The 15,217-nt window shown below is 35.9% G+C and overlaps 2 long non-coding RNA genes across 5 annotated transcripts; both read right to left on the reverse strand.

Moving 5' to 3' along the window:
- Window positions 1-4,852: 4,852 nt before the first annotated feature.
- Window positions 4,853-5,515, reverse strand: LOC126876565 (uncharacterized). Of its 4 annotated transcripts, none has more exons than XR_007694315.1 (3): window positions 5,414-5,515; window positions 5,189-5,329; window positions 4,853-5,122 (listed from the first exon to the last, which is right to left on the reverse strand). It is a non-coding gene; the product is annotated as an uncharacterized LOC126876565 (long non-coding RNA). The 4 variants fall into 4 exon arrangements; XR_007694318.1 differs by having other exon boundaries at window positions 5,189-5,348; window positions 5,414-5,428; XR_007694316.1 differs by having other exon boundaries at window positions 5,189-5,354; window positions 5,414-5,428.
- Window positions 5,516-5,525: 10 nt separating this feature from the next.
- Window positions 5,526-8,679, reverse strand: LOC126876566 (uncharacterized). Its single transcript, XR_007694319.1, has 3 exons — window positions 8,518-8,679; window positions 5,672-5,763; window positions 5,526-5,554 (listed from the first exon to the last, which is right to left on the reverse strand). It is a non-coding gene; the product is annotated as an uncharacterized LOC126876566 (long non-coding RNA).
- Window positions 8,680-15,217: the final 6,538 nt, after the last annotated feature.

Genomic DNA, 15,217 nt, shown 5'->3' on the forward strand with positions numbered 1-15,217 from the left:
TCTACGAATAGAATTAAATATATAACATCATCGCTCTCATACTTCATATACAGACAATAATCACTCTTACTTCTTTGAAATCCTAATTTTTTCATATATTCGTCGAAACATTCATACCAAGCTCTTGAACTTTCACGCAATCCATATAACGCTTTTGATAATTTACATACTTTCCCGCTTTTATCGTCGTAACCTATAGGTTGTTTTACAAATACTTCCGATTTTATAGTTCCGTTTAAGAAAGCTGTTTCTACATCCATTTGCATAATCGTCAAACCATATTGACAACAATAAGATAGTAATAACTTCAACGTTTGCATTTTTGCTACTGGAGAGTATAAATCTTCCAGTACTTCTTTTTGTTGGAAGCCTCGAACAACTAGTCGCGCTTTCTTACGATTATCAGATTTATTCGTATATATCCATTTCAAGTCTAATACTTTTTTGTCTTTTGGTTTTTCTACTAATTGCCAGGTCTTATTTTTCATTAAACTATTCATTTCTCGATCCATTGCTTCTTTACATGAACCGCTGTCATCTCCACTTAAAGCTTCTTCATAGGTTTCATAGGACTGTGTGCACTAACTATATTCACATAAATGAAATATGAGCTCGTTTGACCATATCTTTGAGGTTTCTTTCTTTCCCGTCCTGACCTTCTCAAATTACTTTCTGTGTCCTCAAGTTTTTCTTCTGATTCGTTACTTAAATTTCTCTCCTTTTTTATTGCAACCTGCTCGACCTTTTCGTTTACATCCGAATGTTCGTCAAAAACCTTTTCTGTCTCATTGCCTGGTCCATCTTCTCCTCGAAATCCTACTAAATTATCATCTTCACCTATAAATTCTACGTGTCTTGCAATTACAATTTTATTATTAACTAGTATCCTATATCCATTGTTTTCATAACCTACAAGTATCCCAGTGTCTGCTTTTTTGTCCCATTTCGAATTTCTTTTAACTTCGGGTATTCTTACGAAAACTCTACTTCCGTACAATCTTAAATTATTTATATTCGGTTTCCTTTTTAAAAATATTTCAAATGGTGTTTTATTTTCATATGTGTTTGTAACGGTTCTATTTTTTAATTACGCCGCGGCTCTAACTATTTCCGGCCAATATTTAATATTCAGCTTTGAATCATGTAATAAGCATCTAGCGGAATTCATGATTGTTCTATTGTAGCGCTCAGCTGTTCCATTTAACTCGTGAACATAAGGTGGGCATGGTTCTACGACAATTCCCTTTTCCCTAGTTAGATTGTACATGCTTTTGTTCGTATATTCTTTTCCATTATCGTATCTTAATCTCTTTATCTTTTTACCAGTAAGATTTTCGACTTTGTTTATGTAATCAAGGAAGCAATTGTAAACTTCACCTTTTGATTTCAAAGTATAAATCAATGCACACTTACTGTAGTCATCTATAAATGTCAAGAAATATTTGGATCCATCAAACCCGGTATTATTATGAGGTCCATTTAAATCGGTATGTACTAATTCTAAAATCTCGCGTGCTCTTCTACGGTTATTTTGGAAGGGTACATTTCTACATTTTTAGCATGAGATTCTTGCCTTTCAATGTAACTACTTATCTTATATAAACCATGATCTTTGAATGCTATCCCTATCAACTTTCTGTATTTGTTATATATCTTTAAAGTATTTCCTGCTGAGACTATCTTATTTTCATTCGTTACTCTCGCATAGCTAATTAAGTTATTATCCATTTCTTTCACGTAAAATACATTAGACATTGTAATTTTAATCCTCCTTTTGTTTACTTCAAAGTAAGTTAAAATTTTTCCGACTTTTGTTTCTTTTAGAATTCTACCGTCTCCTAACTTCACATTTATCGGGTTTTTTAAATTTTCGTACTCAACAAAATAAGAGTCATTATTTATAATGTGATCTGAACATCCACTATCCAATATCCAATCTATTTTTCGCGTATCGCTAGTACATACCGTAATTTCATTTTTATTATTTTCGCGCTCTACTCTCGTTAGGAAAGATCCAATTTCTTGGTCGTCGTAGCCCTCGTTGTGTGAATAATTTGCGTCGTGTTGACTTGCCTCGTAGTAGCGTTGTTGCCGGCCTCTGCTTTGTCCTCGTTGGCCAAATCCTCGTTGGCCGTATCCTCGTCTTCTTTGGCCAAAACTTCGTCCGCCGCGACCCCCATTCTACTGCGGCTGATACGCACCTCCTTGCTGTTGTGTTCTTCCATTGTTTGCGCCATTGTTTCCGCCTCTATACGTGTTTGTGCAATTTTTTGCCATGTGACCGTACTTTCCACAGCCATAGCACTTTATGTCCTTTTTTTCGGCTGTAAATACATTTGACTTTGTTCTATCACTTTCTTTCTTGCTACGCGTTTCCCACATTATAATTTTATTTTTCAAAAATTCACAAGTCCGATCACTTTCTTTCACTGAGTCGATTAAGTCACCAACATAGCTCAATGATTCTGCTAGTGCTTTCAGCATGTAGTCGAGTTTTTCACGTTCGCTTACATTTGCACCGGCACTCTTTAATTCATTGATAGTTTTTTCAAATTCCGTGAAAAATGAATTTGATTCTTCAAAGTCTTTCAACCTCATCATGCCTAGTCTACTTCTTATACAAATTTGCACTGCTGTTGATTCCTTCATATACATCTCATCAAACTTTTGCATTATTTTTAAAGCAGTGTCTTGATCACCAACAAATTCTAATTGCTCATTCGTTATACTACTATAGATGTAGTTCATCGCCCATTGATTCTTTTCATCCCACTTATCTTGCGCATCCGTGTCCATTTTCTCTCGTGTAGCCGGTTCATAACATTTTTTACACTTTAGATACATTAATATTCTTTTCTTCCACATTCTGTAATCGCGTCCATCGAATATTTGAACCTTAATTTCGTCGTCCCTTGGCATCTTGATTCGTTTTCTATATTCACACCTTTTTTTTTTTCAAAAAATAATTCTCTTTATTATTCAAAATCTTTTTATTTGTTCTACTAATAGCCTTTTTATCTCTTCAGAACTTATTTCCAATTTTTTATTCCTTTTTATAAATCGACTTTTATACATTCACTCCCGGTTACACGTGGTTCCATAACCTTAAATCTCGGCAACCACGATCTTCTACCATGTTGAGAATTGTGGATCTTTGAAGCCGAAATAATGTTATAGGAACATTAAATGTATATTGACAGTTATTACTAAAATAATGATATATTTATTACATGAACGATTCTATATATATTTATCGATACACACTTGCACGCGTCTCAGAACCTTCTACACCCGACTCTTCATCGACGACTCTTAACCGACTGACTGTTTACATTCCTTTGTTTCGAGACGCTGCGCACACACACATACTTCCACACACTGATATATACATATAAGTATTTCTACTACTTAACTCAGTCCAGCACAGAAAATTACACATATCTCAACAGCCTTATATTTTGATCTATATCCCATCTTAGCCGCCCATCGAGGAGTGATGAGAAAATGCGGCCTAGAATTGGGCCGATCGTAATTGGTCGCCAGTTCTCGACCATATTTCCATCTTTATTAGCCTTTGGTATTAAGGCTGTCCTATTTTCCTTCCACGCGGTCGGAAAATAGGAACTATACCATAATATATTTGTCGGAGATGAAAGAACACCGGAGCCTTTGGAATTTTGGATAATCCCACACAACATTGTAACCTAGAGTCTACTATAGCTGTAATTGAACAATTGTAGTTATTCAATCCGATTGTAATTGTTCGAGAGTTGTGATAATGAGCTTGGGCTCGAGGCGACAGTCAGTCGCCGAACGTAGCCGCGGTCACAGGATGAACGCTTTGTCTAACAAAGGCATGGAATAATTCTATAGCTCTCCTTAAGAAGGAAATAGTTGTAACACTCGACAGTAAACGTTCCAACGGTCCCTGCCCCGTAGCTCGCCACACGCAGACCCTGTTCTTCGAGTAAGATGATCGAGTAAGATCGATCGTATATATATATGTAACTATGCACTAAATTTGAAACGTATGCGATGTATTGAAAGTTTTAAAAGTTTCTTTCAAGTTTCAGATATTTAATCTAAATTAGAGATATATTAGTAAAACATGAAATGAAATATATATATTTACATTATAATTTTTAAACATATTCGTATTTTTAAACATCATTAAGTAAATTTCTAAATAATTAAGAATATACTGCTTCTTATTAAATAGGTACGAAATGTTTTTATTAGCGAGAAGCTATTAAAAGTGATGGTTGACAAATTGTATCGATATACCACAAGTTGACGAAGTATACCAGTAATAATTTAACAAAGCAAATTCTTCACTGCGATCTTCGAGAGAAATTCCTTGGAATTGGAATTGTTGTAACGAACGCAGCTGCATTTATAACATGCGACATAAGTAAACTCTTTTATATACTAAGCTATTTGATTAATGCTAAGTATGTAAGAAATCTAAAAAGCTTTTAAAATCGTATATTTATCATTGTACTATTGATTTTCCTACCATTTCGAAATGTACAACTTTGAGAGTAATTACTATATCTTCGTTCTTAAATAATGGAGCAGCTAGCGAAAAAAATGAAGGAAAGGCGGAGAAACGATGCAGAATATTCATAACGTGCACGTGATTCATCTGCATGTTTCAGTTTTGTTGTATATTTCACAATCGAACATTTTCTTTTCTCTTCTATCGTACTCTTGTATCTTGTGACGTGACTGTTTCTCGTGGGAGATAAGAGCAAGACGAAATGCGGTTTCTAGCATTTCGCAAACAAAAAAGGACGAAACTGTTCGCTTTTCTTCTGTTTTCTTGTTTTTAAATAGAGATGAAAGATAAAAAGACATATCTACAGAATTTATTCTATTTCCATTACACTATTTTCATCTGAATCAATTGGCTTGCTGAATAAATTCTTCTTGTTTACAGGCATAGCTAATAGAGATTTGGATAGTCTAATATGGCTTATTTTCATTCTTTTTCTTAGCTCTAATACTTTCTTTAAATCTTTCTCGCCAAACCTTATAAATTTAAAATTATTCGCACACTGTAATTCATTATTCCAATTCAATAACATTTCACACTGAGTTGCATTTAAAATATCAGAAATTTCTGAAAAATAAAGGAGGGTTTGTACATCAGGATATATTGAAAATAAATTTGGCTGTAATTCTTTACCTATTCCACGTGTATGATATTCTCCTAGTTCTTTCTACTCTAATTATATGTTCCCTCCTAGCATGCTGTCTACTCCTGTTGCTAGCTATAGACCTTTTAATAGTAATTTCTTCCATTTCTTCATCATTTCTTGCTACATACCTTTGGATCAAATATAGAACTATAACTAATCACATCTTTAATGTACAATCTCTGTATCATCATGTGTATACATTTTTGTTTTACCTCCGTTTCTAACAAACTTGCAGTTATCTCTGGAGTATAGGGTCACACGCCTGGAATCATATTGTTTCTGATCCACGATATTTTCTCTCCTATTGAATTCTGTTTCTGCAGGACATTTCTGCCTTCTGTCTATTTGATATTCTGAAACAAAACACATTGTCCATTTCCTTCTTTATTACACAAAAGTATTATATAATCATATAAAATAAATGAAATGTACATAACAAAATCACATAATTTAATAGTAATTGTATTTACTTTTTGGCTTTTTTCGTAATAGCGATAGACTTTCTGCTATTTGGGTGTATCATTTTCTTTGGCTTCAGGAATTCTTTTCTCATTGCAGTGGCCTATAAAAGACAACAAAATAAATTAGTTAAAATATTACCATGGCTATGAATTATTTCGATTATCCTAATCATCAAAACTCCAACTCAGGCTATCCGTTTACTCAATGTATAATCATGCACAGGCGAATCGTCGACAGTATCACACGCTTAGAAGCACTAATAGAGTAGACAAAACATCCTACATGCCACAGCTATCGAAACAATAACCAGATAGCAACGGATAGGCGCCTCTGATATACACCCGACGATAACCGCTTCAGAGGGACTAAAACCTCAGTACAAGAAGTCTCCCAAATCAGCGTTCTATACCTCTTTGTTATAACACCCTGAACCGTCACTCTGTTGGATTCATACAATAAATTTTACCACTATATCTAAAGTTTAATTCTTTAACTTATTTGTGAAACGTTCGAACTGCGACTCGAGGAGATCACCGGTGATTTGTCAATTTCGTGATTTGTTGTGTCTCGTATATGATAACAGCAACGACGGCGACGCCTATCGATAGTAAAAGTAATATCGAAGTATACCTTCCTACCATGACATTTCCGGGCTAACAAACTTCAAAATTGGTTTCTTTTGTTTCAAGATATTTTTAGCTATTTTTTTTTTAATCTTATAATGATAACCTATTTTAAAATGTGCAATGTTTGATAAATGTACATTAGTAAAATTTCATACGAAGAAAGTTTTTGGGAATCCGTATTATATTCAGCGAGCAGAAAACGAAGACTTGACGGAAGTTGACAACAATGGAGATAAAAGTCTTTATCGTAATATTGTTTTTATTGATTTTAACGTCAGATGGAACGGGTTTCGACAGAAAACGATCCACCAAATTTCAAAGAGGTAACGAGCAAACTTCAAGTAAAAACGAGCAAAAGTCAACACCCGATTATTATTATTACTGCGACTCAACAGAGTTTGGAGTAGTATTATACAAAAGATTCCGTATTTGCGTTCTTATTTGCCGTGCGACATGATAGAAATTGATTTCTCTTCCGCTTGTATCAGATGCGGGATGTTGGTTGATCCTTTTTCACCGGTCTCGATTATCCTATTTCTCTTTATTCGCCTATTTTTTAAACACAAATATAGATTTTTTACGATTATTTATATTGTTCATGACATCATTTGACGAATTCTTCGAGAACTTCGCAAGGGAACCAAGACATAAATGATATTTAAAATGTTTATAGCAGTTCTGAAGTAAAGAGAAGCGATATTAGTTTGAAATGATGGATCATTTCAATGACTTTATTATTTATTGCCTTAATAGCTATCTACATATTATTTTAGTTGCGTTTTTCTTTTGAATCGGAAATGACTATCCTGTGTTTCGTCAATAATTTGTCTTGCTTCTCTTGGTGCATTTCTAAAAGTAGTATTGACATAAATGAATTTTTTACTGCAAGAGTTAACATCACTTTTTTTCGACTTCTCTTTTAGGTTACAAGAGTACAAAGCTATATATAGGCCAAAACATGTATGTATCTTTCGATAAAAGATAAATTTTTATTCAAAACCTACGAGACTGCACGCAGATATTTCAAATTGCAGCGAATATTATCACGAATACTTCGCGTTAAACATGTTATATCTTTTAACATTTTCAGAGACGCGTAAACATCTGCAAGCTATTTATCACTTTATTCGATTGCATATTGTAGCGGCATATGAGTCATAGGACGATGCGAATCGAGAGTAACTCATGTTGTTGTTTTGCCTCGGGGCATTGATACCGTCTCGAGGTACGAAACTTGATAATAAACAAACTCCGGACAGAACAATATCGCCGCTACGCGCAACCGTCAACCGAAGTCGAATTTAAATTCGTTAGAGGGAGATCGTTAGAAGAGTACTGCCGATAGTTTTAAATACATTTGACTACACCAAATATCAACTCGTCTCATCACTATATACACCAACGCGTTTAATCAACCTCCACATAATCGAGAAATGATTTCAAATTTGACCCACGTTTCTATCGACTTCGCTTTCTTCTTTATTTTGGAAGAAATGCACATTCACTATTTATCAGCTAAGCGAACTCGAAACGAATGAAAATTCCCAACCACCACGTAGACCAAAGCCTATCAGCCTTTTCCGAACCTGTAGGTTACAACGAGATTCTTAATTAATTAATTCGTTTCTTACAGGCTACAGAGTCTGAGAATAAAGAATTTTTTTGACCGTTTTGTTACGACCTATGTTAAAACCACATCATAGGAATAAGATAATAATACAGATCGTAATCATTATATATCGGTACATACTATCAATTTGATTGTGCAATTAAATAACATAATATCAAAAGTAATCAAATGTTGGGATACTTTTGCGCGATAGTGTATATGTGTAAAATAATATGATTCTATAAATTCATTCACAATAAATCAAAAACAATGTTGTGTTGCTTATTCTAGTAAACAATCCAACCATTTAACTGTAAGATATTTGGAAAGTTCATGTAACAAGCATACAATATGCCACCCGGAAGGTACCAACTACGTTCCTCTATGAAATTAGTACAAATGTTTCAAGACTTATATATTATTAACATTTCACGCAACGTTTTTATAAGATACGTTAATCCGTAGAAATGACCCGTCGCAGTAAATTTATACATAGATCAGAGTTAGAAAATACAAAAGAACGATATTTTCTCTGAGTATACGAAGTTAAAATGGTGTTGGACGCAAATTAATTGGTTGGAAAGAGGCGCCTTGAAGCGTACTAAAAGAGGTAGCTTACCTCGTTGAAATACCATGGAACGAAACCCTGTTGGGCAATGGGCATTCTGCTGTAGCCTGGAATTCCTTTTGCTCCCGTATTCTTCTTCTGTTTTCCGTGGTTTTTGTTACAACACTCGCGACGTTTTCATTCAAACGAACACACAACGCATAAACGGAGAAAAACAAACGTTGAAGGTTGCGTCGCGTCACGCGAATCACTGACGCTACACTTATACGTTGGAAACAGGAACGAAACCGACGCAGGTGCAACACGGGGCCCGTGAAATGTAAACTATCGAACTACGTATAATAGCACACGAAAGTATTTCTATTGTTTGTATATATATATATATATGTGTGTGTGTTTGTATATTTGTGTGTGTGTATATATATATTTGTGTGTGTATATATATATATATTTGTGTGTGTATATATATATATTTGTGTGTGTGTGTGTGTGTGTGTGTGTGTGTGTGTGTGTGTGTGTGTGTGTGTGTGTGTGTGTGTGTGTGTGTGTGTGTGTGTGTGTGTGTGTGTGTGTGTGTGTTCATATATATATTATAAATTGGTTATATATATATATATATATATATATATATATATATATATATATATATATATATATATATATATATATATGTCGGGTCACGATTCGAATTTTGGGCGCGCGACGACTCTTCGTGTGGACTAGCCATCGTTTCACAAAGCCGAGATTTTATTTAGACATATATACAGGTCTATCACTAAGCTTAACAAATAATAAGTACAACTAATAATAAGTCTAACAAACACTAAGCCTAATGAATAATACGATCTACGAATAATTAAATTAAATAATACTATTAGCAATGTTTGAGTTCAAACGAATCCACGATCACCGGGATAACTCCTTACTAAGCGAAACTAACTTAGACGCAAATGCGATCGTCGAAAATGCTCGATGTATCACTGCGCCAAATACGATAAGGATAGGTTCGACAAAAACAAAGCTAAAATAGTTAGGTTCAACCTTGGCGATTTCGTGTTACGTAAAAACGAGGAAAGAAACCAGACGAAGTTAGATCCGAAATTCAGGGGTCCATTCGTAATAGCCGAGATTTTGGAAGGAGATAGATATACCCTAAAAACCTTAGACGGCAAACGATCATATAAGGACAGACACGACAGACTGAGAAAAATGCCAGAAGGTTGCGTCCCTGCTGAGTTAGACGTCTGCGGTGATGACAACGGCGGTGATAATAACGATGCAAGTACACTGACCTCAGAGGATCATTAACACTGCGTTGTGGTCATAGTAATACACCGAGTGGTTTTATGTGCTTTTGTTGTAACCCGTTGAGTGGGTTGATGTGTTTTTGTTGTAACCCGTTGAGTGGGTTGATGTGTTTTTGTTGTAACCCGTTGAGTGGGTTGATGTGTTTTTGTTGTAACCCGTTGAGTGGGTTGATGTGTTTTTGTTGTAACCCGTTGAGTGGGTTGATGTGTTTTTGTTGTAACCCGTTGAGTGGGTTGATGTGTTTTTGTTGTAACCCGTTGAGAGGGTTGATGTGTTTTTGTTGTAACCCGTTGAGTGGGCTTACGTGCTTTCTGGGTGTAATGCACCCAACGTGGCAATATGATCCAACAAACTGAGGTTCACCGGTGTACGAAATCGAAAATGATCTGTTGTGTCATTACGGTCTGGCTGGCGACTCACAGAACGCACCTAACACTTTGAATACAAATTATAACATTACAAATTCCTATTCTCTTTTATTTTTCTGTTGTCAAACCTCCGAACGAAACTTTGTTATTGCACTGGACCCTTGACTTACTTGGACATTTAGTTAAATCGCAAATAATGTCAGTTGTATCGAATCTAATGTAAGAAATACGATATTTTAGTTACACACGAGGACGTGTGATAGTCAGGATGGCCGTGTCGGAGATGAAAGAACACCGGAGCCTTTGGAATTTTGGATAATCCCGCAACATTGTAACCTAGAGTCTACTATAGCTGTAATTGAACAATTGTAGTTATTCAACCCGATTGTAATTATTCGAGAATTGTGATAATGAGCTTGGGTTCGAGGCGACAGTCAGTCGCCGAACGTAGCCGCGGTCACGGGATGAACGCTTTGCCTAACAAAGGTATGAAGTAATTCTATAGCTCTCCTTAAAAGAAATATTTGTGGCGACACGCGACAGTAAACATTCCAACGGTTTCTGTCCCGTGGCTCGCCACGTGCAGACCCTATTCTTCGAGTAAGATGATTGCCAGATGTCGATGCGTCTCCGCAGTACATGTTCGGCTAGCCCGAGGGCCCGTTATAAATCTTAAGGTTTAGTTAACTAAAGTCCTTCAAACAGACAAACAGTCTTTGTCCCAACTACGGGAAGATAGGGAAGACATATTTTTCAACGAGCGGCGTCTCCCACTAGCAACTTTCCCTCGAGGGCGGCTAGCATCCTTTTCTAACCACCGATATGGAGATTAACCAATTAGCAGCAACACTTTCTGAACGAAGGCTTTTCTCGACGAATCCGATGATCTCGTATCCTTAGACACACCCCGTTATAGTTTTCCTGTGTGGCATCATCGGGACGGGAAAGGCTTTCTCGCTCGCGATCTCATCGATCCAAGAGTAACGCCTTCGCGATCAGTGATTATTCTCAGACTTAGACTTTGTGAGTACGTTCTGTTGTCATCCCGTTGACCGCGGATTCGTTATTGAACCTAGGATCATTGTCATTAGTATCTCGAGCACCTAACTACCGCGGTTACTTGTCCGGTTCTATAATAATCGTATTTGCACTAGTCAATGTCTTCTCCATTGCATAACGACAACGTGTAACCCAAACGAAGATTCGTTTCACGCCCCTAACCCTAATTCTAATGTAAACCCGATATATATATATATATATATATATATATATATATATATATATATATGTATGTATAAGATTTATAAAATGAATGCTCGGTAAAATGTCTGTGATAAATAATAGCAATTAAAATGGAAAAATTTTTAATTGCATTGCTTCGACTATACATATACATATACTTAATGTGACTTACTTTGTATGAGAAAAATTCTGTTTGCCAATTCGATATCGAGAGCTGATAATGCTAACATACGATGAAACGATAACAGAAGAATCCGAATATTCAGAACTTTTCACGATATATGTTAAATAATATTATGAAATAAATTAAATAATTACCCCGCATTGCTTCCAGCGTACGTGTTCACGATTCTCGGCGAAACCGAATATGGCAGCAGGAAATCAACCAATCACAACTTCGGAAGAAAGTAAAGCGCGGGAAGAAATCGCGGCATCCAGCTTCCTGCGAATCTATTCTCGATCTCGATGTAAGCAGTAATCTTTCGATAATCGTTTTGCAAAATGGCGTGTCTTAAACGAAGTGTATAGTAAAATTCGTATTTGAGAGACGCATAAATAAACGATATCAGGCTATTTCCCGCGAGAAATTCACGTTCGGTTGCAACATAACATGTCACGTATGTATTTTCGTCGAAAACTGATTTCGAGGGACGTGTATATGTGCGTATCAAGTTACTTGGCGAAAGTTCAACGACAGACTGTGACTTTAAAACAGTATGTATGCCTATGTTTGTTGTCCGAGAATTGGAAGAATCTGTCATGTTTTGTTTACGTCGGCTGTAATGGAGTGGTGTTTTTGTCTTGTGGTAACTGAATGTCTCAAACAACAAACTCGAGATTTCAATCGATCTTCGAAAAGAAGTCATACCCATTGGCCTTGGGTGAGTTGTGATTTCATTAACTTTTTAATTCATAATTGATAACATAAGGTTATTGTAAGACCGATGAAAATATGGATAGCAACCAATTGCAATTGAATATCTGGCCTGTCTTGCACTATTGAAATTTTGCAAGTCACTAAAGTTACCAGCATTAATATGTTCCCTTGCACAAGTTTGACGATAAAACAAATGAAATTTTACTATTTGCAAGTTATTTGATTATTGTATTTAACGAAAAATTATAAAATCATAAAATAGAATTCTATATAACCTGTAAATCGTAACTTGTCAATCTACTAGTACATATATTATAAATTGGTAAACTTTTGTGTGTGGGGGAGGGGGTGCTAGATGTAACACTGATACGACATTTTGAAAAAATATTTAATTATAATCATGAAAGGCGTTATTGAAATATTGAGTTTTTATTAATGTTCCTTGCAACTTCGAGTTTGCGTACTATATTTAAAATGTACATAAGATATAAAGTATATTGACAAGTAACAGTCACAAAATTGTTTCAAATGAGGATAATCATCCTAATATCAACTTATCAATTGTGATCTGATAAACAAGAATTCAAAATACAGTTAAACTGTGTTCTACATACAATAATCTTTTTCGGAGGAGATTTAAATATATGAACATATTGTGATATTTTGTCCATAATAACATGAATAATATAAAGTTTCGTATTACATATACTCTATTTTTTAATATATTCTGCATATCTCATTTTATGACAACAGACAAGCAAACTATATTCCCATTATAAGCTTCGCTCTAATTTCGCATCGTTTCACCTGAATATATCGTGAAATTTCATCCCGTCAAAATTTTGCGTCAATCTTTTTTATCTTAAAGGATTAAAGACAGTTGCAAAACGCCACGGTGTTTCGGGGTTTGTTTAAATTTCCGCCAAATGAAAAAGAAGTTTCGCGAAAAATGGTAGTTACTAACGGCACGTCTGGTTACAATTTTCGTTTACAATTCTTTTGGCGAGTAAATATGACGTACTGGGTCGATACTAAGTAGTCGGTTGTCCCTGAAATTTGAACTGTTGAGAACGAGGTAATAACAGGGCGACTGGTTTGTTGCTGTGTAACGTATACACGTTTCTGAATAGTTTTCTACTTTAAATGAAATTAACTGCTACCCGACGGAGTTTCGACGTAGCGATAAACACGCCACTGAAAAAAGCGACGAATGGGAATGGAAAATACGTAAAGATTTTTTTGACAAAATAAAGAATCATTTTGTCAGATTTCAAGAAGAGTTTGGGTAAATTCAATTTATGCTCTTTGCTACTTGACTTATGTTTATAACACTAAAAGTTATCTTTACAAGCAGCGAAGTGATTTAGTTTCATCCGTAGTTCGGTTGCTTCCAATTTTTTCATTTTCACATTGTGTAAATTTCGACCAATTGCGGGGAGACGTAATCGCGAGGAGAGACGTCAACGGGGGTCGTAAATCCCCGTTACGATTATAACAATCGACACCACGAATTGATCGATCCCCTGATTTCCGTTGAGATAATAGGGGTGATTGAGTTTGTATAACACTGTGATTCACAGAATTATAAATTATATATTTCCAACACTTAGATTACACTGACGTAGAGAAATAAATAGTTAACAACTTGTCGCATGAAGATGCGATAGATATGTACGCTAGAGCAGGGCTCTTATAATGGAAATTAATGTATTAATGGACTTAGCACTATAATATATTTAGGAGAGAAGATGTGTGTTCGACAACACCGAGAACCGACAAAAGATTTGCGTGAAGTATGCGACTCTCGCGCTATGTGTAGACTGCCGCGTTAGGCGTTAGTTTTTAGACTGTCTGTCGCTCTTTTTCTAATACGGAAGAAAAGTTCGGTGTGGGTGTGCCCCTGTGCCTAAAGAACGCGGATTCGTTGTTCCCACTTTCGTTAGAAAAAGTGAGGGCCACGAAGCGCGGTGTCGATTGGTCATGACCTGCACTACTGCTCGAAGGGATGAGTATCGAGTCTCCTACCATCGTGGTGGATAGATGACTGTGTGCGTGAGAAAAACCTAGCTTGTTTTATTACAGGGCTATTCGGATTTTCCTAATGGGTGCATACCCGCTTTCTCCGTGTTTTAAGTGCGACTAATAAACCCAAGGACCTCTCTAAAAACCGACTGTGTTTCGAGAATATTTTTAAGCTTTAGAAATTCTTCAAGACAAACGGATTGAAGACACATGGCGAAACAATACAGGGAAGTGAAAGTTATGGTGGGTCCTTAGGTTTATTGAGGGTCGAAGTGACGTTACGCAGGTCGGTTGTTGTCCGGTCGCGCGGGCTGGCGTGCAGATGTTTTAGGCGGCGTAACACATTGCGTATTACAATATTGATGTTAAAATATTATTATAGAAAAACATGTTAGCAACTTAATTTTCTATTTGTTCGTTTCTCTGTTTTCCTTATTCTGTTTTTGGATTTGTGGTGGATGATTTAAATAATGACGTGACGAGTTGATACTTGATATTGTCAAATATATTTAAAATTATTCTAAATACAGAATTAATCGCACGGGAGACAAAGATTTTGTAACGAATCCTAGCGGCTGCCATTTGTCGTTCACGCGCTGTTGCCGATACCGAATGCGCTAATGTCACGTAAAATAACAAAATAAAAAAAGAAATTTGAGGTGTAAATAAAAAAAAGAAACTTTATTTTTTTTCTAACAACAATTCACTTTACAATCCACTTCCAAACTCTAGGCGTAACTTTCCAAGACTGAAGCTCTTATGATTTGACTTTCGATCGAATCCGATTACTTTCTTTTGTCATCCCTCAACATCCCCACCATGCATTTGCATTTGCTAGGCGTCCGCGACCGTTGCCACGTGCTCTTTCTTCTAGAACCTTCGGCGGAAGGACCGTTGGGATGTTGATGGTTCATTAGACACTTCAGCGATATTG

The sequence above is a fragment of the Bombus huntii genome, unplaced genomic scaffold, assembly GCF_024542735.1.
Source record: "Bombus huntii isolate Logan2020A unplaced genomic scaffold, iyBomHunt1.1 ctg00000083.1, whole genome shotgun sequence".
Classification (NCBI taxonomy): Eukaryota; Metazoa; Arthropoda; class Insecta; order Hymenoptera; family Apidae; genus Bombus; species Bombus huntii.